At 38.2% G+C, this 22,676-nt stretch overlaps 1 protein-coding gene across 4 annotated transcripts in view; it reads left to right on the top strand.

Moving 5' to 3' along the window:
- The window catches only part of prdm2a (PR domain containing 2, with ZNF domain a), a 172,634-nt gene that overhangs the window by 33,727 nt on the left and 116,231 nt on the right, over window positions 1-22,676 (top strand). Inside the window, exon 1 of one of the 4 annotated variants that reach the window (XM_087980537.1) lies at window positions 2,908-2,926. The exons of 2 other annotated variants lie outside the window; for them this stretch is intronic. The gene's annotated coding sequence lies outside the window, so the exon portion shown is untranslated. Of the gene's footprint in view, window positions 1-2,907; window positions 2,927-6,273; window positions 6,312-22,676 lie in introns of those variants that run through there. One more of the 4 variants, XM_087980536.1, reaches the window with a different exon arrangement.

Here is a 22,676-nt window from a genome sequence, read left to right as displayed (position 1 = left end):
GAGTGCAATTCTTCTGCTTTTGATGACCCACAGCACTTCATGAATGTCCAGTCTTGAGTTGCTAGATCTATTTAAAGTCTGTCCTATTTAGCATGGTGATAGTCTAACACGATACAATGGAGGGTATTCTCAATGTGAAAGCACAATGTCAAAACACTCCTTTGTCTCCACTAGGTCACTTTTACTGATACTGTCATGAACAGATGCATCTGCAGCCAGCAGATTGGTAAGGATGAGGTCAAGTATGTTTTTCCTTTTTTATTGGTGTCCTCAACCAATCGGAGACCCAATCTAGCAGCTATATCCTTTCGGACCCAACCAGCTAGATCAGTAGTGCTGCTGCCAAGTTACTCTTGGTGATGGACATTGAAATCCCAGAATATATTTTGCGTCCTTGCCACCTTCACTGCTTCTTCCAAGTGTTGTTCAGCATGCAGGAGTACTGATTCATCAACCAAGGGCGGATGGTACATGGTAATCAGCAAAAGGTTTCTTTGACCATGTTTAACCTGAAGCCATGAGACTTTGTGGAGTTTGAAGTCAATGTTGAGGATTCCCTGAACAACTCCCTCCTGACTATATACTGCTGTGCCACCACCTCTTTTGGGTCTGTCCTGTCAGTCAGGCTGTTGCTTGACTAGCCTGTGTGACAGCTATCCCAATTTTAGCCTGCACCCTCAGATGTTAGTAAGGAGCACTATGCAGGGTCAACAAGGCTGTTTCTATCATTGTTTTTTTTCCAGTGCCTATTTTGATGCCATGTGGTCTGTTTGGTTTAACTTCTTTATTCGACTTGGTAGTGATTGATACAACCGAGTGGCTTGCTAGGTCATTTCACAAGACAGTTGAGAGTCAACCACATTGCTCTAGCTCTGGGGTTAAATTGATTAACCGGGTGATGATTGATTTCCTTACCTGAAGGATATTAGTAAGTTAGATGGGTTTTCCTGACAATTGACAATCGTTTCAGGATTATTAGTAGATTTTTTTTAATTGAACTCCACTTCCACCATCTGCTCTGGCAGGATTCAAACCTAGAACACGCGAGTTCCTGGATCAGTAGTCTAGCGATAATACTACTAGGTCATCATCTCCCTGTATCTGAGCCAAATTGATAAGATGCAACTTTGTCTCCGCAAGGACCACATAGTGATTGCTGCCAGTGAGACTGTCATGGACAGTTGAATCTGCTGCGGGCAGATTGGTGAGGATAGGTCAAGTATGGTTTACCTTCTTAATCATTTCCTTAGTACCTGTCTACTGCAGACCCAGTGTAGCAGCTATAACTTTAGGACATAATCAACCGGGTCAGTAGTGGTGCATCTGAGTCACTTTTGGTGAGGGATGTTGAAGTAACTTATCCAGAGTATATTCTACATGCTTGCCACCTCAACTGCTTTCTCCAAGTGATGCTCAACATGGAGGACTGATTCAGCAACCATATTTGGTTATCAGCAGAGGTTTTCTTGCCCATGTTTGACACAGTGCCATGAGATTTCATGGGGTCCTGCTTCAGTATTGATGACTTCCAGGGCAACTCCCTCCTGACTGTATATGACTGGCGCCACTTCTGCTGAGTCTGACCTGCCAGTTGGCCATGTCATACCTAGGCTTGTCCAGGGTATAGTCATATTCATGGAATCGTACCTTAGAAATTGTCAGTCTGTTGCTTGACTAGTCTGTGAAGTAACTCTCTCAGCTTTGGTACTAGTTCCCAGATATTGGTGGGGAGGACTTTGCAGGGTCAACAGGCCTGTATTTTCCATTACCATTCCTGGTGCCTAGGTCGATTTCAGATGGTCTCTGCTGTATCATTCCTTTTTGAGATTTTTTTTGTGGTTTGATACAACCAAGTGGCTTTCTAGCCAATTAAGAGGATGATGACAAGTCAACTAGAGAAAGTGAGGAATGCAGATGCTGGACAATCAGAGTAGAGTGTGTGGTGCTGGAAAAGCACAGCAGGTCAGGCAGCATCCGAGGAGTAGACGAATCGCTGTTTCGGGCATAAGCTCTTGACTAGTGACAAGTCAACTACACTTCCGTAGGATTGGCCAGACCAGGTAAGAAGGGAAGATTTCCTTCCCTAAAATACGTTGATGAACTGGGTGGGTATTTAAATATTTTTAAAAAAACAAACTACACCATTTGCCATGGTGGAATTTGAGCCCAGGCCCCTAGAACATTCCCTGGATTTCTGGATTGCGCATCAAAAAATGTAATTTTGTTTGTGTGGTGCATAATCAGATTCCATATAATTAATCCGATCAGATGGCATCTACGGAAATATAATATCCAAGCTTGCAAATGTATCTGGGATTTCAACTGTTTTGTATGCGCACCTCAACAAGCCATTCAAGGATTATGTTTACAATGAGTAGAATAGGTGGTTGGTGATGCACAGCAAACGTTCACAAAGACCAGGAATGCGTGTGCTGCCTACTTTGTGTTTTGTGCAGTTTTAAATCATAAAATCTGAGAATGCTATTTCTGCGTAAACTGTTATCAGATCATTCAACAAATGTGAAGCATCCTATTCAGTAACTGGAGAAGATGACTTCTTTGTGAAGGGATGACTTTGAAAATAAGGCTTTAGAGTGGGATTTGGCCAAAGTAACTAAATGAAATTCATTTAACTTTCTGGGTCAAATGCTTGGATGATGATGAGCTTGTATAATAAAATGAACAAATCCTCGTTCATGGTTTGTGTTTTAGGATATGGCTTTTAGTTTCAAGTCTTCAAATTTTAACTGTAGATTAGTAGGGCAATCAATTGAGAAAGTAATGAACAATTCTGATCTAAATGCAAGTCAAACAAGCTGGGTTTATTACAGTTAAAAGGTATCCTATGTTTGTCTTAGGTGTTACAAATCCAGCTCGAGTTAATTGAATGAGCCAGATTTCAGAGTGAAATGTGGCATGATAGGAGGTAAGCTTTTTGTTTTTACAATTTAATTTGGTGGTCACTCACTGAAAATATTCACATTTAAACAAAGGACCATGTGTTTATTACACAAAGAAAAACAAAAATTAAAGTTATTTTCAAATTGTCGTAAGGATCTTGACTCTTTTCACCAGCAATATTCTTTACGGAACTTCAATTACACTCAAACGTCACGCCTATCTTTGCTTCAACATTTCTTGCTCAATTGTTGAGAATGTTAATACTCCAGCAGTTGTTTTAGTAGGCAATTTGTCTAGTCATTTAGCTTAAGTTACATAATTTCTTGAAAATGCTACTTTGACCCATTAAATTTTTTTTTAAAAATAGTTTTTCTGAGCCATGTCTGGCCTAAAACACAAGTTTTCAAACAATATCATTTCATAAACAGTGATCACTAAGGCCGGAATAAATAGTGAAAACAAAACTTGGATAAATGAATCGTTTGTCTCTAAGCTTATATTGTAAATTGGGAGTCTAGAGAAGGAATCGTGAATCTTCCATTAATTTATACTTACGAATGGGGGTTTCGGAATAGGAGTTATGCTGTAGGCAAAGTAGTTAGTTTACATTTCTGGGTAAAAGCATTACTTTGCATTTTTCTATGAATGACTTCACATTATGTCATAGTGAATTAGGGTGGAGCCTTTGTTAGAAGGTCCTTTTTGTTTAATTTGTATGTTATTGGGGACAAGTGGGCAGTTAAGGTTGGGTTTCATCTGTGAAAAACAGCTGAAAAAGGTTGGTTCTAGCTTCCAACAAATGGATAAACTTCAGTACTCTTCACAGACTCATGGCACAAAGCTATCAATGTGGAAGGAACTGTACAGAAGATTGGGGAAATAGCTGTCTGTGTTTCCAAAGCTAGGACAAATAGCTGAGGAGTCTATCATTGTGAGGTCTTGAAAGAAACTGCAGGATTGCTTAGCCTTAAGCTAGTGGCATTATCCCCATGTAATTCGTACCTTGAGTATCTGGAATATCAAGGAGAGTTAAGATAAATTATAGAGGGCTATGGCATACCTATTTGGGTTGGACTCTTGAATCAAGTTGTGGTTCTTTGTTTGCTTTTTTTTTAAAAAGCATGAAATCCCATGACCGCGTTCTGTTGGCTAATTGCATGTGTTTGGATTTCTTCTTTAAACATTGTAAATTCCCAAAAGGATTGCAAGTTTTTTTAAAAAATGTGTTAAAGGTATCGCTGTAAAGTTCGTTCAATCAATAAAGCATGTCACATTGATTTTAATTTGAAAAATTGGTGTTATTTTCTTTCACATATTAAAATAGCCACCTCAGCACAGTGGTTCACATGCTTTGCAAAAATGTTGACCTCATTTTTGGAAGGCTGATTTTAAGGGTAGTATGAAATTGGAGAGGGTTCAGAAAAGACTTACCAGGATGTTATCAGGATTAAAGTGTTTTGAGTTATAAGGAGAGGCTGGATAGAATGAGACTTTTTTCACTGGAGCCTAGAAGGTTGGGGGTGACTTTATAGAGGTTTATAACTTCATAAGAGGTATAGATAAAGTGAAGAGCAAAGGTCTTTTCTCTCAGGTGGGGAGTTCAAAACGAGGAGGCATATTTTTAAGGTGACAGGAGAAAAATCTAAAAGTGACCTGAGGGACAACTGTTTCACACAAAGGGTGGTTTGTATGTAGAATGAACTGTCGGAGGAAGTGCTAAATGCAGGTACGGTTACAACATTTAAAAGCTATTTGGATAGGTACATGAATAGGCATGGTTTAGAGGGATATGGCAAATGCAGGCAAGTAGGACAAGTTTAGCTTGGGAAATCTCGTCAGCTTGGATGAGTTGGACTGAAGGGTCTGTTACTGTGCTATGTGACACTATGACTCTAGATTTAGCGGTCCTGTGACAAAAACAAATGCTGGAGAAACTTAGCAGGTCTGGCAGCATCAGTAGAGAGAAAAACAGTTAATATTTTGAGTCCAATAACTCTTCATGGGTCCAGATCTGCTGAGTTTCTCCTTCACTCTGAGCTTTTACTCCAGCTTTCTAGCATTCATGATTCTGTGTTTTATTTTACTGGCCTATATGTGATTCTCATCCTTGTCAAGATAAAAGAATTAAGCATCTTTAGATTTAACTGCAAAGTGTCCACTTAATCTTTGCAAAGGTCTGTGGCCTCTTTGCATTTTGATGACCAACAGGTAGATTTCATGGACAAACAAATCCTCATGTAGCATGCGCTTGAATGATATAGATTGCAAGGTTCCAGGTTTGATTTCTGGTTTGTTCTGAATTACTAATTGTTTAAAGTTGCTTTGTTACAAGCAAACTACCTTTATTGTTTAACAGCAATAATACCAATTGTTGTACAACAGTGTGGCTTGCATGGATGCTGTAAAGGGCTTTAAGGCCACTTATACCTCTAAAAATCAATTATATATTAGGCAGACTAGGTAAAGCTGGTATATTCCCTGCCATGAAGGGCTTAAAGTGAGTAATTTTTATGTTTTTATGACATCCTACAGATCTTGCTTTCTAGTTCTAATCAACAAACAACCTCATTTGTTGAAATCTTTGTTTAAATTGCCCTGACGGAATTTGAACACCAACCTAGGTGGTTAACTTAAGACCTAATGTGTGGGTCTCCTGGGGCCACAAATAACTTCGACAGATTATGCTTGCAACTGTCAGGAAGACACAGTTTCAATTTTTAAAAGAAATGGTGTTTCTAGATGCCAGTTAGTGTAAATAGTACCTTTTATTAAAATCAGCAAAGAAGCATCTAAAGATGGAACAGTTATCTTTTATGTATCATGCGTACAACAGAACAAGATAGTTGCAGACTGGATTGGAAAGGTCCTTGAAACAACTCTGCAAGCCTGAATTCTTGATCAAGTTTTGTATTCCTTCTACATCTTGAAACCTGCATATTTTCCACATGGTTTTGAAAGTGGTGCAACACATTTGTGTCAATGGAAAATAGTTCATTTTGTGCAAATTGTTATATTAAAATATAGTTTAGATTATTGTAATTAAGAGTTTACGCTTTGACTACAGAGAAATGTATGAACAGGAAAGCTGACCTGAATATTTACAGTATTTTCTGTTTTTGTTTATTCCTATTCCATGCTACCAGTTCCCAAAATGTTTCTTTTTTTTTGGCTCTGGTATCGATCTGTGAGACTGCACCATGCACCCTCCAAGGCCAGTATGTCTTTCCTGAGGATAGGTGTCCAGAATTTATTGCACATTAGTTTACCTGAAATAGTATATTAGTTATTTTTATAACAGTTATACAAGTAAAAGCACACAGTGTACTACAACATGTCCTACACTTTTTTTTTCAAGGAAAAACTTTTCTGACGTGCCATCTTGTCTACCTTAACTCTTCTGGGAAATGCAGGTTGGTTTGCTATCTATGAGCTGATTAATTCAGCACAGATGATCATTGCTCTATAATTTTTGTCAGATTTCAGTATTATTGGACTTGTGCAACTGTGTGATGTAATAAATTGGGTATTCAGCCATTAGATTCCATTAAAATTTTAATAAATGTATGTTTTTGTTATGTTCTGTGTTGCCATGCATCTTTTTACTTTAGGTTAAAAACTACAAATATATTCTGTATCAATGCAATAATATAATTGCTCTCATCCTTGTCCTTACCTGAATTAGTGCACCTCCTCTGGATTTCTGAGAATCCTGCTTTTTTTTCTTTTATTTTGTTCTGTATATTGTGGGTGATGTTTCAGTAATGAAAATAAACATTATGCACTAATGCAGGGTGTCTATTTGAAATTATTTGCCTCCTGTTTCAGACGAACATGGGCCATAGAACCTTGGAAACCATATGTAACCATACATGTTCCATATATTTCCGGTTGCTGATAGATGTTGTTTTTCTTTTAGATGTATCTAAAATGAGGAGTGATGAAACTGTCATATCCTTAGCCTCCACCCCTTTCAATTAATTTAGGTTGTGTTCCTCCAATCTCTTACGGGGAAGTGAATGATCTGCCACCAACCTTAGTCCATTCTGTTTTTTTTTGCTCTCGTCAGGTGGTGTTCTACTCTTTGAGATCCTTCTTTTAAATGTACCTTACCAGATTGTCTTTGGCTAGATGCTTCATCATCTTTGGCCTTGTGGTGTCCATTCTTCTGCCACTTTGGCAGGATGTATGTCCTGAGGGGAATAAATATGTTCTGCCGGTATCAGTTATGTTGTCTTCATGATGTACTACAGGTACCCTGACCATTCCTCTCCATGAGGTGCCCAGGGTTGTAAGTAGGCAATGCTGACAAAAGACATTCAATTAATGTCAGTTTTACTGTTGGCGTAGGTTGCATTCGCTACATGTAGATTTCATAGCTCAGTTGATGCTTTTGAATGTACAGACCGTGTGAAGCTGCCAGAAGATTGCTGCTTTACAGGTTTTGTGTGGAAGTCAAGCTCTATGTCATTGTCCCTGGAGATATAACTCCTGAGGTAGGGCAAGTGGTTGACATTCTCGGTCATATTGCCCTTTTGTGAGTTCTCACTGTCTTCGTCTTCTCATGGCTGATAGTCCCAGGCCACCTTGTAAAAAGAGGAGGATTGGCTGTGGAATGAGCATTCTCACTATGTAAGAAATCATCACTGCTGTGGAAAGATGATGATGTAACCATGCCAGTAAAGTCCAACAAAGTAAAGACCGCATGTCTTATGATGGGACTGGATAAAATCTGGAAGAAAATCCTCTCAAAAATACCCACACAGAAGAATAGCAAACAATGTAAGTGCTAGTTGAATTAAGTATTATGTACCAGGTGGAGCATTAAAGCTGTGAGTTGGATGTGACTACATTAATGGTTTGATTTTTATCCTATATGTGATTTAGGCAACAGCTGTCATAATCCCTCTTTAAATTAATTAGATTCTTTATTGAGTGGAGTGTGTGTGGGACTGCAATTGCAGAAAGTCTAAGCAGCGCCATGCTAGACTAAGGATAAGGATACAAATTGCTGTGCACCTGCAAGTTATCAGTTTATCTGTTAGTAAACCTGTTTCAGATTCTCAAGTAAATTTGAAGCTACACTCTGTACCATTCCGGTATGAGTGATAATTCTGTTAAGGAAAACACATGAATATGACATAGTGATCAGTGGGGGGGTTTTCGTTTTTAAAAAAATGAAGGCAGCGATGCAAATTGGAATGCGCAGGAACAAGCCTTGACCAACATTTGAAGCAGTGCAGAAGTTACATTTACACTAGATAATGACATTGATTTGTGAGCTAGCCAGACAAGTGGTGAATCAGTTCCAGTTTGGACTGCAAGCCGACATTGGAAGATCTTCTGATAAAAAAGAGAGCACATGCAATACAGGGAAGTTTGAGCTGCAACTGAGAACAGCTTTGGGAAGCATAAAAAAGATTTGAAAAAGCAAAGCAACACAGCAGCTTGTGATGAAATCTTCATTTGCATCCAAACAAGATATCCAAGTCTGCTCTATAAATGTTAATCAATGTTCCAAGAGTTGTTAGGTGGCAATATTCAATTCAGTTCAGCAATAGAGGAGTGGCTTACTGCAGGGCTTTCAGCAGATCACCTCAGTACAGTTCATGGGTCATAGGTTGCAGACAGCGAGTAAGGATCCGGGAGGGAGATCGACAGAAGCAGATTCTGTAACACCTCATCTTCTACCTAAAGTACATTACAGCCCTCAAACTCCCTACCTGAATCACCCCTGAACACTCTCTCTCTCTCTCTCTCTCTCTCTCTCTCTCTCTCTCTCTCTCTCTCTCTCTCTCTCTCTCCTTCCCTTCCCCCTCCCCACTTCTAAATACTGCTAGGAAGAAATTGAACAACACATTTTTCTGTGTAGCGGATCTGGTGAAACTCTATTACAGTTTGATGTTTCTGTTGTTTGAACTTTGGGCAAGTTCTTCTAGGAATGAATACATAGCTAAGTGTTGGAATCAGGATTCATAAGTCTTGAGTAGAAAGAACAGGAGATTCATTGACTATAAGCTGGATGAGCCTTCGGTGTTCAGAAGAACCTACAAGCATTATTACCTGTAGCTGAAAGAGTGGGCTTTGGAAATTGCACAAGTAGTATTTGTTTGATGCAACTAAGCTGCATCGGAGTTAAGGAAATACCTTGGGGCAGTACTTGCTTGAACATGCTCAGTATCAGCTGATGTCATACCTGTGAATGAGTGTTTGAGTGTAGTTTTTGGACTTTCGGGGAACGTAGACCTCAAAGAGAGGATCATCGACCATCATGGGAGTAGTCATGAAACTGTTCACAATGCAGCAATTCTTGAAAGGGTGTTTTGAGGCCAGATCTGAAATGTGAAGAATTGCAATTTTTTGTAAAGACGAATGAGGATGGATGACCTACCATGCTATTAATATTTAGGATGAAATGCTGAGAAATCTGTGAATCGATCTTGATTGCACTTGCTATTTGATATGCTGTAGGGTGTTCAAGCAGTCTATTATCCACATTAACCACATATTAAATCTGGGAGTTCAAAATAAGTTGTTTTGTGGTGCGTGATTTAATGTGACTTCTGATCTTGTCCACCCCAGTCCAACACTGGCACCTCCACATCAAACATGCATTATCAGCAGAGGCTTTGTGTCCTACAATACTGTGACCTTGGAAGAAGTATGTCAATGCATCTCAGAAACATCTAGGAGCATACACCATGCAAAATTCTATTAAAATGGATCAAAATGTCTATCATAAGTGCAATTTAATTATTCCAATGTAGAACATGAAAAATGTGTTTGTGTTCAGTATTGCAGGATTCTATTTATGCCTGTTAGGTAAGCAATTCACTGTTTAAACCAAATGCAAAACAATTGAAAATGATTTAGTAAAACCCACTGACAAATGCCTTGTTTGCACAAGGATTTCTTGTGAAGGTAACCATTTTGGGTTCAGATCTGTAGCAGGCATCAAAGTCATACTCTTGAACTTTGAGTGTGACTTTGATGCCTGCTACAGATCTGAACCCAAAATGGTTACCTTCGACATTCTGAATAGGTAACCAATTTCGAATAAAAATGTTGAAATTCCATTAGATTTACAAATAGAATTTATGGAAAGCAAGGTGGGAGATGTGCCAATTTTGATTTAAAATTAATCATCATAAATGCACCCAGCTTCAGAAAGAAGCAGCTAATGATCCACAACCAACAGAAGGATGGTCGGACACTCTCGGGCATTTTTTGACAATGCAGAGATGTAGTAGGTATCTCGAGGCATGAATTTAATGGGAATTTTGCTTGTACATGCAGCTATTTGCTGAGACGTACATGTCTCATGTAGTTGTGACCATGGCCATAGAGTGAACAAGAAGGCCTGGCACAGGATACTCTAGTGTCAGCCTCACCAAGGTTCATTTGATCAGTGCATTTAACCTGGAGTGCAGAGCAACCAAACAGGATCTTTGTATTGCTATGCAGCACCTAAGATCTACAGCATTTAATGTGAGTTTACCGTCACCCAGCAGAAATCACCTTTGGAAGGCAAATAGGACTACCCTGCCAAGTCATGATTTGTCAAGTTCTGAGGAATACAAGACAAACTCCTTGAAAACAAGGGAATATGAAGATGGTACATGATTGACATGTGGTTACAGAACTGCCTAATCCACACTTTCCTCATTCCTGAAGAAGGGCTTATGCCCGGAGCGTCGATTCTCCTGTTCCCTGGATGCTGCCTGACCTGCTGCGCTGTTCCAGCAACACATTTTCAGCACAGGGTACTCTATATTGTTCAAGGATCAAGAATGATATGTTGACAGGATAGGTGGTGCAAGGTATGCTAACCACAGCAACACAAAGAACCAATTCTAGCAATTCTTTAGTCCAAGATCATAATAGATTTATTCATCATACATGGCAATGATTCTATCCTGTCACTGACTGCTTTTGCAGATTTCCAATCATCAGACTATTAAAGGATGTTTCAAGTCCATCCGTGGCAGACTCAGTGAGTGTCTGTTCAAAACACCTGAATTGATCATGTCTGTCAAGGAGCCACAATGCAGGCAGTATTTTAAAAGTTTATGTCAAATGGATCATTAAACCATGTGTCAGCCTCACCAAGGTTCATTTGATCAGTGCATTTAACCTGGAGTGCAGAGCAACCAAACAGGATATTTGTATTGCTTTGCAGCACCTAAGATCTACAGCATTTAATGTGAGTTTACCGTCACCCAGCAGAAATCACCTTTGGAAGGCAAATTAGGACTACCCTGCCAAGTCATGATTTGTCAAGTTCTGAGGAATACAAGACATACTCCTTGAAAACAAGGGAATATGAAGATGGTACATGATTGACATGTGGTTACAGAACTGCCTAATCCACATATAGGATAGAAAGTAGGATGCAGAGTACCTATCCTACCCAAGGACCCTTGTTACTTGGAGTGGTTTCCAAAGTCTACAGTGAGTCCTTATTTTTCAAAGTAGAACACCTAATGGAGAAACAGAAGCCAACTTGGGGAATTCTACAATATCTAACAAAACTTCGTGTGGTCTATATACAGTTGGAGTAATGAAAGGTATAAAAGGTCATTATGGCAAATGCAACATGCACCAAGCCAGTGCATATACACTTGGCTAGTCTCAACTTGAGAAGCCCAAGTCTCTGGAACGCTATACCATCCCAAGATCCAGAAGTTTGTCATGCTATCCAAATGTTGCAGACTCTTAGACACTCTAAACTCAGAAATCGTACTATTACTATTTTGTGTGAGGAGCCTTGCAGTTACCTAACGTATGTGTTTTTGCTCAGTGTATATAATTCTATCATGGACAGGAAAGCACAGGGATTTTCTTTCGCTTTATGAGCTCAGTTTTCCAGCGTTCATCAGGGTGATAACCATATGACCAACAACCATGAGGAGCCTGTCTATTTTTATCAGCATGCTAAATTAAGGGTGTAGATATAAATTGCTCTGTAACTATAAATTTCTGTCAAAAATATCTGTTTGAGATTCTCTGCATTGCTTATCAATCTAATACAAGAGAGGTCATTGTCATTTGAAGGAAAACAGCACAAGAATATGAAAAGGAGGGGCTGGATGTAGTTATTTTGTTTGGGTAATAATAAAATAAATATTAAAATGCTTACAACAAAACAAAGTTTCATTATGAAAAGATAGCAGTGAAAGGGTTAAACTTTCTGCACTGTAACAAAGGAGGTGGTTAAACTTCCTGTGTAGCCTGATGAATCGGGCAGACGGAGAAACAGGATGGTTTTGTATAAAGAATAGGTTGGCACCGTACTGTGTGCACTGGGGTATAAAATAACAGGCTTGCATAGATTGTTTTCTACAAAATCTTGTGTCTCCCATCTAATTACAGGTACTTAAGCACGCTTTGTTTCTGTCATTGTAAACTGCATTGTCTGTCTTTCTGTAGTCTAAAGCTAAGCATAGTCAGAAAAAATTACATTTTGCTTGAGGCTTGGCATTGCCTGCAGTAAGTAGGACAGGATGCCTACTTGTGATGAATATTTACTAACTTCTACCATGTGCAAATAACTATCAAATAATCTTATATAAACTGTCCAGTGAGAAGCTGAGCTATGCAAATCCGAAATGTCTCAATGTGTGGTGGTAGCCTGTCTCAGCAAGAGCAACAATGGATAGTACCATTGATTTCTGTATCCTTGGATGAAGAAAAGTAAAATTTAGAGCTGTCATTTCTAATTGCTATCCAGCCACTCTTGCTTGAGGCATTGGATGAGGACAGGATAGGCTCAGCAAGGTGATAGTTTCTTTGAATAGGTTAGCAATGCTTACTGTCAAAGCCTGTATATGTGATCATGACAGCTTTGCACCGTTCACTTTACACTTGCAGAATGGAGTCTATTGAACCATACGTGAACAAAGGAAAACTTTTGTTTCAAAATTTATGCAAATGTGTTTTGCTGATTCAGAAGTGAAGTTATAAGTTGCATTTCCACCTTTAGATGGAAGCTTAATTGTTTTAATGTAATCATTTTAAGTCTGTTCCTGAGCTAGAAGTCATTTTTCAATTTAATGTGCTTATTAGTATATGATGTACTGTAGCATAGCAGTAACTTGAGATCTATTTGATAGCCTGTAGTTACAACAATAAAGTTTATTTCTGAAATATCCTCTGATGAACAGATCATTTTCGGGAGGTGTTGGTTTATATCACTGCGATTGTGTTTGCATGCAATTCTTTTAGTACTTTACCTGGTATTTGGTATGTTGACTAATACCACACTGATAGTTTAATTTTGATTTTTGCAGTGAAGTGAAACATCCTGCATTATAGGATTTATCAGTACCTCACCGGGGAAAAAATACTTTAACTGATAGCTTGATTTATGTTCAATATAGAAATTGTGTAATGGACCAGATCAAGCCCCCTCAAAATATATCTAGGAGATAGCCTAGACCCTAACTTTTTATCTTTATAGGCAAGTATAAGGCACTGTGTTCTAAGTGTGATTCAATTGGTCCAGTATAAGGCTTTAAGGAAAACGTGCTTTGTTCTTACAACACAGTTAACATCCAACCAAAATAAGAATTGGCGTAACTTCAACTGTATTGAAATATTTAATAAAATATTATTTAACTACTAATCATCAACTGTTCCAATATAGCGATATCCTATTAATATACCCATGGCAAAGGCAAATTCAGCAAAACAGATTTTCCTCACCTGCTATCTCTCTTCTCATCCAACAGAAAAGAACACCAAAAGAAACAGCCTAGCAGCCGTTAAAGAGCTGTATATATCAGCTTTAACAGCCAACTTGAAATCTCAATTGAAAGCAAAACTAAAACCCTGGGTCTGTATGAGCCTGACTCCACCCGTTAGCACTTTTGTCTAATTTTGAAGACAACAGTCTGGGAGCACGAACCCACTGCTTCTGAAGCAGACATTCCTCCACCACTGTGGCAACACCTGTCTACAAGAGAAGCAGCATGGAACAAATTTCTCTTGAAGGCACAGTAATGTCTCAATTGAGATAGTATTTTTATATTGTGTATCAATCTCTTGCCTCATTCAATTCCTTACATTTTTCTTCCAATTATTTAATGTCTGTTGAAAGCTAAAAAAAAATTGATCGTTACCAACCATTCTTTTACCTCACTTCACCTGTGTCATCATTTGTGAACCATGGCAATGAGTGTTGGCAAGACAATTACACTGTGGTGACATTACTGACAGGCCTGATCTTATCATCACTTCTTTTTAAAATGAAAGCCATTTGTGAGATTTGGTGTCAGTAGCAATTAGAGTATTTGCTAATCATGCCTAATTTCCTTGAAGGTGCTGGGCTACTGCTTTGAGTTACTGAAGTCTATACTTTCGCTGCAGCATATGTTTCTGTGGGTATATTGGTACACCCATGGTGCTAATAGGTAAGAAGTCCTGAAATTTTAAGTAATGACCAAGAAGGAGGAGTCATGTATTTCCAAGTTAAGGTGATGTTTGACTGGATGGTGTTTCTATGTGTCAGCTATTATGTGGATCTTCTAGGTGGTAGAGGTTACGGTTTTGGAAGGTTATTCAGTGAATGTTTAGAGTTGCTGTAGTGCATTTTGTAGATGGTTCGTACTGCTGAAAATATGAATCTGAGAACATGATTTGTTTTCTGTGGAATCTTTATAACTATGAATTAAGATTGTATTAAATCTAAAAAAAACTTAAATCTGCTTACACTGTTTCACATCATACTTTGAACATGTTCACATTTTGTGCTTCATTCACTTCACTAATAGAGGATTTCAATTTCCCCAATATCAACTGGGGGATAGACAAAGTGTGAAAAGCTTAGAAGTGAGAGAATTCTTAAAATGTGACACTGGACTTAATTTTGGGGAACAAACCTGGATCAGTCAGGAGGGAAGTAATTTGGTGATAGTGACCAAAATTTGTCCTTTTCCATAACCATCTTAAATTTTGCAAAGTTGGATTGAAAAGAAAGGCTGATTTTGATATGATAAGACAGGATCTGGTAAAAATGGATTGGGAGTAGCTTGTTTCAGGAAAATCTGCATCAGAGCAATGGGAATCATTTTCAATGAGACAGTGAGAGTGAATGGGCAACATGTTCCTGTAAAAGTGAAATGGGGAGCAAATAAATCCAGGGATCCCTGGATATAGAGAGATGTACACGATTAGAGAAAGAAAGAAAGAAATGCTTCTAACAGATATTGAGGGCTGAAAACCGTGGGTGCTAGAGAAGTTTTGAAAGTGTAGAAGGTTACTTAAAAAGCTACTAGGAAAGTAAAAAGTGGGCACAAAAAGCTGCTTAGTGGGTAAAATAAAGGCTAATCCAAAGCAATTTTATAAACATATTAGAGGTAAGATGATAACCAAGGAACAAATTAGGCCCATTAGGAACAAAGGTGACAATCTGTGTGGGGAACTAGAAGACAGTTGAGATTTTAAATGATTACTTTGCATCTGTATCCACTAATGCGAAGAATAATGTAAGTTTGAAAATCATAATGGGGCAACTTTGATAACCTTGAACAAATTAACATACAGTGGACGGAGGTATTAATGATTTAAATGGACTTAAAATTGAATAAATTCCCAAGCCCAGATGAGATGTATCCTGGCTGCTATCAGATGCAAGGGAGGAGATTGCAGGGGCCTTAACATAGATGTTCACATCCTCTCTGGACATTGGAGAGGTGCCAGAGGATTGAAATCCAGATAATATAATACCATTATTATAGAAGGACGGTAGATAAACCAAGGAGCACCAGGCCAGTCAGTGTGACGTCAGTAGTAAGGAAATATTTGGGGGGTGGTGTGGAGAAATTCTGAGGGACAGAATTTTTTTCTCCTGAGATTGATTGATTAATTGTACTACTGTCTCTGACTTTTTTTTTGGTGCTTATTCTTGTTGTCTTGTTAACTCCTAAAATGATCTTCCCTACTGGAAACAAATTGACTCAGCATGGCTTTGTTAGAGGGAGGTAGTGTCTGAAAAATTTAATTTTTTGAGGAGGTGACAAGGTGTGTTGATGAGGGTAGTGCGTTGATGGGCTTCAGTATGGCTTTTGACAAGGTGTCACGTGGAAGTCTTTTCAAAAATTAAGAGCCATTTGGATCCACAGCAAATTGGATCCAAAATTATCTTTGTGTAGGAGGCAGAGACTGCTAATCGAAGTTTATTTTTGTGACTGAAAGCTTGTGCCTGGTGATTGTTATAGCGTGCATATTGATTAGACAAATATAGGGAGGTTTGATCAGTAAGTTCATAGACATCAATTTTAGCACTCTGGTAAGTGGTGTGGTGGAATGTTTTAGACCATAGGAAGACAAAAACAGGCTGGTCAGCTGCCCAGAACAATGGCAAATGTAGTTTAATCCTGAAAATTACGAAGTGATGCATTTTGGGTGGACTGACAGGGTAAGGGAGTACATTATGAATGTCCCTGGACAGTACTGAAAATTCGTGGGACATTGGTATACATATGCATAGGTCCTTGAAGGTAACATGATAGGTGGATATGGTGGTTAAGAAGGCAAATGGGATATTTGCCATAGTCTGCAAGGACAAGGGTGTTACAATCGAGCTGTATGGGACGTTGGTTAGGCCACTGCTAGAGCACTCTGCATTTTTGGTCACCACACTTCAGTGTGTGATTTGCTCTGGAGAGAGTGCAGAGGAAATTGACTAGAGTGTTGCCCATGCTAGAACATTTCACTGAGTAGAGACTACATAGGCTGGGTTGTTCTGAGAGAAGACAAGGCTGAGGGAGGACTGATTGAAGTCTTCAAAATTGTGAAGGGCATAGATAGAATCATTGGGAATAAGCTTTTTCCTTTAGTGAAGTCAATTACTGGGGGGAATAGATTTAAGTAAGGTGATTGAAGGATAATGTTTTCAGAGGATGGTGGTTATTAGGAATTCTCAAATGGGATGGGTGAGAGAGCTGGAACCATTACAACACTTAAGAAGTACATGCAGTCCCTGCGAAAGGGTTCCATTCTGGAGTTTGTTTGCAAGTCAATTTATACGCAAGTCAGAACACAATGTAGAGCGATATCAAATAGACATTCATAAGTATAGGAAACGTTTATATGTTGGCTCTTTAAAATTACATCCCTGTATGGAATCGTATTCATAAAAATGAGTATTTGTAAATTGGATATTTGTAAATCCGGGACCCCGTGTATTTCGATGAACAACTGAAGTACAATAGCACACATGGCTATGGACCAAGTGCTGGGAAATGAAAGTAGAGTCGATAGCTGCATCATGCCTGGCGTGACATGCTGTACTACTGTCTGGCTATTTTTTTTGGTGCTTATTCTTGTTGTCTTGTTAACTCCTAAAATGATCTTCCTTGCTGGAAACAAATTGACTCAGTATTGATGTATACTTCAATCCTCCTGCTTTATGTGGGTCAAAAATCTATCTCTGTAACTTGTCGTTTCATAGCCAGCAGGACCCCTGAGAAAACTCTCCATGTTGTCTCCTGTTATAGCATCTATGTATGCTGCCAGAGTGCAGTTTTATTTGAACAGGCATGTTCATATTTAATAAAGTTCTGTGTGAATCTTGAAACCCTCTCTGAATCTTGTCTTTAATAAGACCAACTAACTTATTCTTCAAAACTAATGAGTATAGACCCAATCTGCTCAATCTTTCTTCATAGGCCAACTGTTCATCCAGGAGTCAGTGATCTTTTTATAAAATTCTTCTTCCTCTTATGTTCCTCCTTTAAATATGGGGATCAAAACATGGTACTTACTCAAGGAAAAGCAGCATCAATGCCTTCTAATGTTAACGTAAGACTTCCCTAAGTTTATATTTCATCCCCCTTGTAATTAAGATCTGCAATCCATTTGGCTTCTTAATTACTTACTAGAATTACTAGCACCTCAAGGAACAACATCTGCTTTTAGGTTGAGTATCCTCTGGGAAGAGGACATGTTTCCTTCTAAGTACACATGGGGAAGGCAATGGGAAACCACATTGTAGATTCTTTTTCTCCATTACATTGCTCATTGAAATTAAAATAGGAGATTCCTACAAGCGATTAAGTTAAAAGTTCAAGATTGTAAGATGTGAAGAAAGGAGCACAGGACTTTTTATTAGGCAGGCCACAATTGCAACTAAAGTAAGCACCGGGTGTCAGATAGGAAAGGGCAACCCTGTGCAGGTTAGATCTGTATGAACTTTAATTTTACTCCACTTGTAGTGCATGGACACTGTATGTACCAAAGTTAATTCTGCTGGAAAGGAAGACATGAAAGTCAATTTCCTGAAAGGTTAAAGAAATACCAACTCCAGCTGACCAGGAAATGGGTCAGCTTCGCTGTCTTCCAATTTCTTCCTTTTTTTATATCAATTACTAACTCTTTGTGAAATGTATTTCCAAAAGTTGACAATTTTCTGAAAAATGCACACAGTAGTGTATAAACCTGGATACGGAGTTATACAATTTTCAATTTCCAAGTTCTACATCAACTCGGGATAGAAAGTTCCACTGTCCCTTCCGTTTTCTAACTACCATATTTATCATGAGAAACTGTCCACCTATATCCAGTGGGTGAACAGCAGGTACAAATAAATAAGGAAAATAAAACCTGTAGCTTGCTTTAGACACTTGCATTCTCATAGTCCCTTTCATGACCAGGACTACAAAATGCTCCCCCAGCAATGATATGTATTTGAATTGTAATCACTGCTATAAAGTAGGGAAATATTTAAGTCAATTTGCACAACACAAACTTTCACAAACCAATGACATTAGTAATAGGATGTTTGAAGGGATATTGGTCAGAAATTAAATGTGGGACTAAAATAAAACAACAGGAGATCTGAAACACACAAAGACAGAAATTGCTAGAAAACTCCGGTTTGGCAGCACCTGGGGATAGAAACCAGAGTTAATGTTGCTAGTTCTGTGACCCTTTGTTAACTCAGTTTTCCCTCCACTGATGCTGAGTTTCTCCAGCAATTTATGTATGATGGGTTAAATTTTGGCTTGGCCACAGAACTCTTCCCGAGTTTTCAACCAATACGATTGACCGAATATTTAAATCTACCTGAGATCTGGTTATCAGTCATACTTTGCCTTTGAGTAAACAGTCAAAAGTAAGTCTATGTGATCATGTGAGACTTCCTCATTGTGCAATAATACAATCTTGTTTAAAAGTTGGATCACTTATAGTTGAATGTCATGACTGTCCATGAATATACAAAACTGTTTTGTTCCCTCACCAGGACAAGCTTTATCAATGTATCAACAATCATGAGCAGGAAAAGGCATTAACCCTTTCTATTGCAACTGTGATGCATTATACATCACAATATATGCATTCCTACCGATGATCCTTTGGAAGTTCATTTTGTGTGTCATCTGTTTGTTTCACCAAGCTATACATCTATAGCCAGTAAGATGTCTGTGCAGCATCTTCACAATTATTATACTTACGAGGAACAATACTCAACACAGAACCTATATAATCACCTGAGAGAGGTGAAAATGATGCATTGGAACCTAGTCCAGGAGACCACCCTGATTTGTGCCATGGTGAGATGGAATTCTGCCTGAATTTGTTGTTTTCTTTCCATCTCCACCTCCCTTTGTCAACAACATTAACAACAAGAGCTTGCAGCTATATGGCAGCTTTAACGGAGTAAAATCATTCCAGACCTTTTGTACTTGAGTCCTTGAGAGGAGCTGTCTACCTTTCATTTGTTTAAAGTCTTCCAAATATGGTTTTGATTTATACTACTTTTAAGTTTCTATTCTGCATTTACTGCTTTCTGAGTTGCTGTATGGCACTGATTAAGAAATAAGTGTTTACTTATATAAAATTTGCTTGAAACTATGAATATTATGGTATCAGCTGACAGGATGAGGGTTTTGCTGAGAAACAATTGCATATCCATATATGGAATGACCTTTTCATCATGCATCGTCACAACCCCAACCAGTCTGTTCCATTAACATTAATAGAAACTCTTAGCATGCTTTCAAGTTTTTAAAAGTAATTTATTTACATTTTTATCCATGCATATAGTTGTGTAAAGCAGTGGCATGACTAAAATCAGTACTTTTTCTGAATATATTCATTTTTAAATTGTAATGTCTGAATTTTGAATGTTGTGTTGTGTACAGGCCTGGGGTACTGAAATGTTACTGGAATTTGGCTTTTTATAGTTATGCTGAGTTTGTTTGTAGTGTTTTTCTGTTGGCTAGCTTTAGCCTGCTGTTTGCTGGATAGTCGGGGGAAGGGTGAGCACCTGCTGGCTTCTGGATAGAGTTCTTAGTTGCCTGTGGTTTTTCCGTCTGTGACATATGGCAGTTTGTTTCTCTTGTGTCTAAAAGACAATGACATTGGCTTGAATGGAAAGCGTCGGTGGAATGAATTAACCCCTCCCATGAATGTGGTTAGACTTTGTTCTCTGCTTCGTTATGCCAAAATAATCGGATTGGTTATGTTCGCTTGTGTTAGATATGAATATGTGTAATTGTGTGGTGATATTTTTGTTTGAATTCAGTTTAAAAGTTTTTTTTTTAATATTGTCAGGACATATTTGTTAGAGAATTAATTTGTTCCACTACCTCCAGTATTGCTGAATGATTGGTTGTTAAGGGACATACATGACTGGACCAACGTTTTACTGCTCTTTTTCCATTTATTTCCTCTAGAGTGGTTCAGGAACTGCCAGACATCAAATTGTACCCCCTCATTAACTGTAAACTATTTGGAAGCCAATCTAAAATTGTGTGTTCTTGAATGATCCTAAAAATATTCAGTAATAACTTAATTGGATGATACTGGTCTTACAAACTGGTTAGGTTCTTAAATATCAAACCAAGTTTTGTTTTTAGTATTTCTATATTCTTGAAATTTACTTTGACTTCCTACTTGGCTTAAGTTAAAATAGTTTGGTACAAGCAAAGCTGTTGAGTAGAATAGCAGCACCAGATTTCCAGGTAGTCTTGCCTGCTGGCTGCTGCGTTAACCATTATGACATGTTCTTTGGCCCAATTCATGCTCTCTGCATATAAAGTACACACCTTGGTAAAGTATGTTTTTATTCAATGTTCACACATTTACAACACCAGCTCATGGTGAGGATAGATGGTACTTGTGCCTGTATAAAATCTGTATTTTAATTTCCACTTCAACACACAGTGCAGGACAGTGGCACATGTGCACCATTATCCAAATCATTCTCCTATTAGATTGGATCTCCAAGGTAGCCTGTTGGTTTACTGTTATATAGTTGATAGATTGCCGGAAAGATTGGTATCTCATTCCTGAACTCGTTTAGACCAAAGCCATTACAATCAATCCACTTCATGAACATTAAACAGGACCAGTGTTGTGGAATATCTGTCCTCTACATTGCTTACCTTAGTTATGATTATACACACCAATAGTTCTGATTCTCACTGACTGCACATTCCATTGAGGTATTAGAGCTAGAGGCACCTAAACAGTCATACCTGAGCACTCTTCAGTTTCTTCAGAGGAAAGGAACACCTTTATGATCGACAAGAGAGGCAAAGCTTTTCAGATTTTTAATTTAAATTACAATTACAAACTTCTGTTTTTAGTATCTCTCTCAACATTTTAAAATTTACTGAATATAACTTTTACTGTAAAAACAAAATGAAACAATGCATTTGCAGCTTAGCATGTGAAGAACACCAATGATCAATCAGAGATTCTTGTCACTGCTAATTATTCCATTCTGGGGGGAAAACTGTTTTTGTTTCCATGCTATACTCAAAGGAAAACTGGTTTGTAGTTCAAGGATATAAAATCCAAATTGCAGGGCTGTTGGTTTGGCTTCTTATGCAACGAACAAGGACCAGTTAGCAACAGGAGAGTTAAACTACATTAGATATGTGAGGAGTGAGAGGTCAGGAAATGAAATCTGAAGAAGAGCCACTTGTTTTGAGTGCTCCTTGAGCAGATGTGGTCTGGGACAGTCCCAAAGTGCACAGTATTTTTAATTGGCATTTAGTGCAGCTATAAGGATTCAGGTTTAAAAAGTTTCCTTTGGAAATCTGTTTACTGTACAGAATATTAGACTTAGCATCATTCATGTGGACACGAGCTAATTAGTTTTACTCTGGGAAGTACATCATGTGGAGTATAGTAATCATTTGGATAAGTGTATTGTTCACAGCTGTTGAGTTGAATACACAACTGTGAGTTGAATTGCCAATCTAATATGGGTGGAAAGAGAATTTTTTTTTTTTTTGCTTTTCCCATGGTTTATTAATGAAAATTTTGTGCATGTCATATCCGAAGAAAAATGGCTCACTAAGTACTTAATGTTGAATTGAAGCTGAGATTAGGCATTTAAGTGGAAACCATGTAATCTTCACATTATCACATCCTTATGAACAAACAGTCCCTTCAATTTGGACTGTCAGAAATATGAAGGGAAACCCCAATTTCATGTGCCTTCAAATGACTTTTAGAGTAACCCACCTTTTATTTAGGTAGTGTTCATTCAGTGATAATAGAACTGCATTCCTGCCTCTAACTCCACAGCATCCTTTTTTTTAAAAAGTTGCAGCCTTTGAATAATACACAAGATTGTATCATTATCTAGAGCTTGCAGTTTGAAGAAATGGGTCTGCCTAAGGTATCCTAGTTGGTCTTGAGGATCTTGAATGAAGTATGAGCATCGCTTTTCTCTTCCAGGGTTAGCACCTCCAACAGTTGTATGACAGCTCACATTAAGAATCAATCTATTAAAAAAGAACAACATTAGAGGATGCTTTCTC

The sequence above is a fragment of the Chiloscyllium plagiosum genome, unplaced genomic scaffold (genome assembly GCF_037043375.1).
Source record: "Chiloscyllium plagiosum isolate Xiang-an unplaced genomic scaffold, Cpla_swu_hap1 HiC_scaffold_37, whole genome shotgun sequence".
Classification (NCBI taxonomy): Eukaryota; Metazoa; Chordata; class Chondrichthyes; order Orectolobiformes; family Hemiscylliidae; genus Chiloscyllium; species Chiloscyllium plagiosum.
Note: the sequence above shows the minus strand (reverse complement) of the source record. Positions and strands in the feature narration are given on the sequence as shown.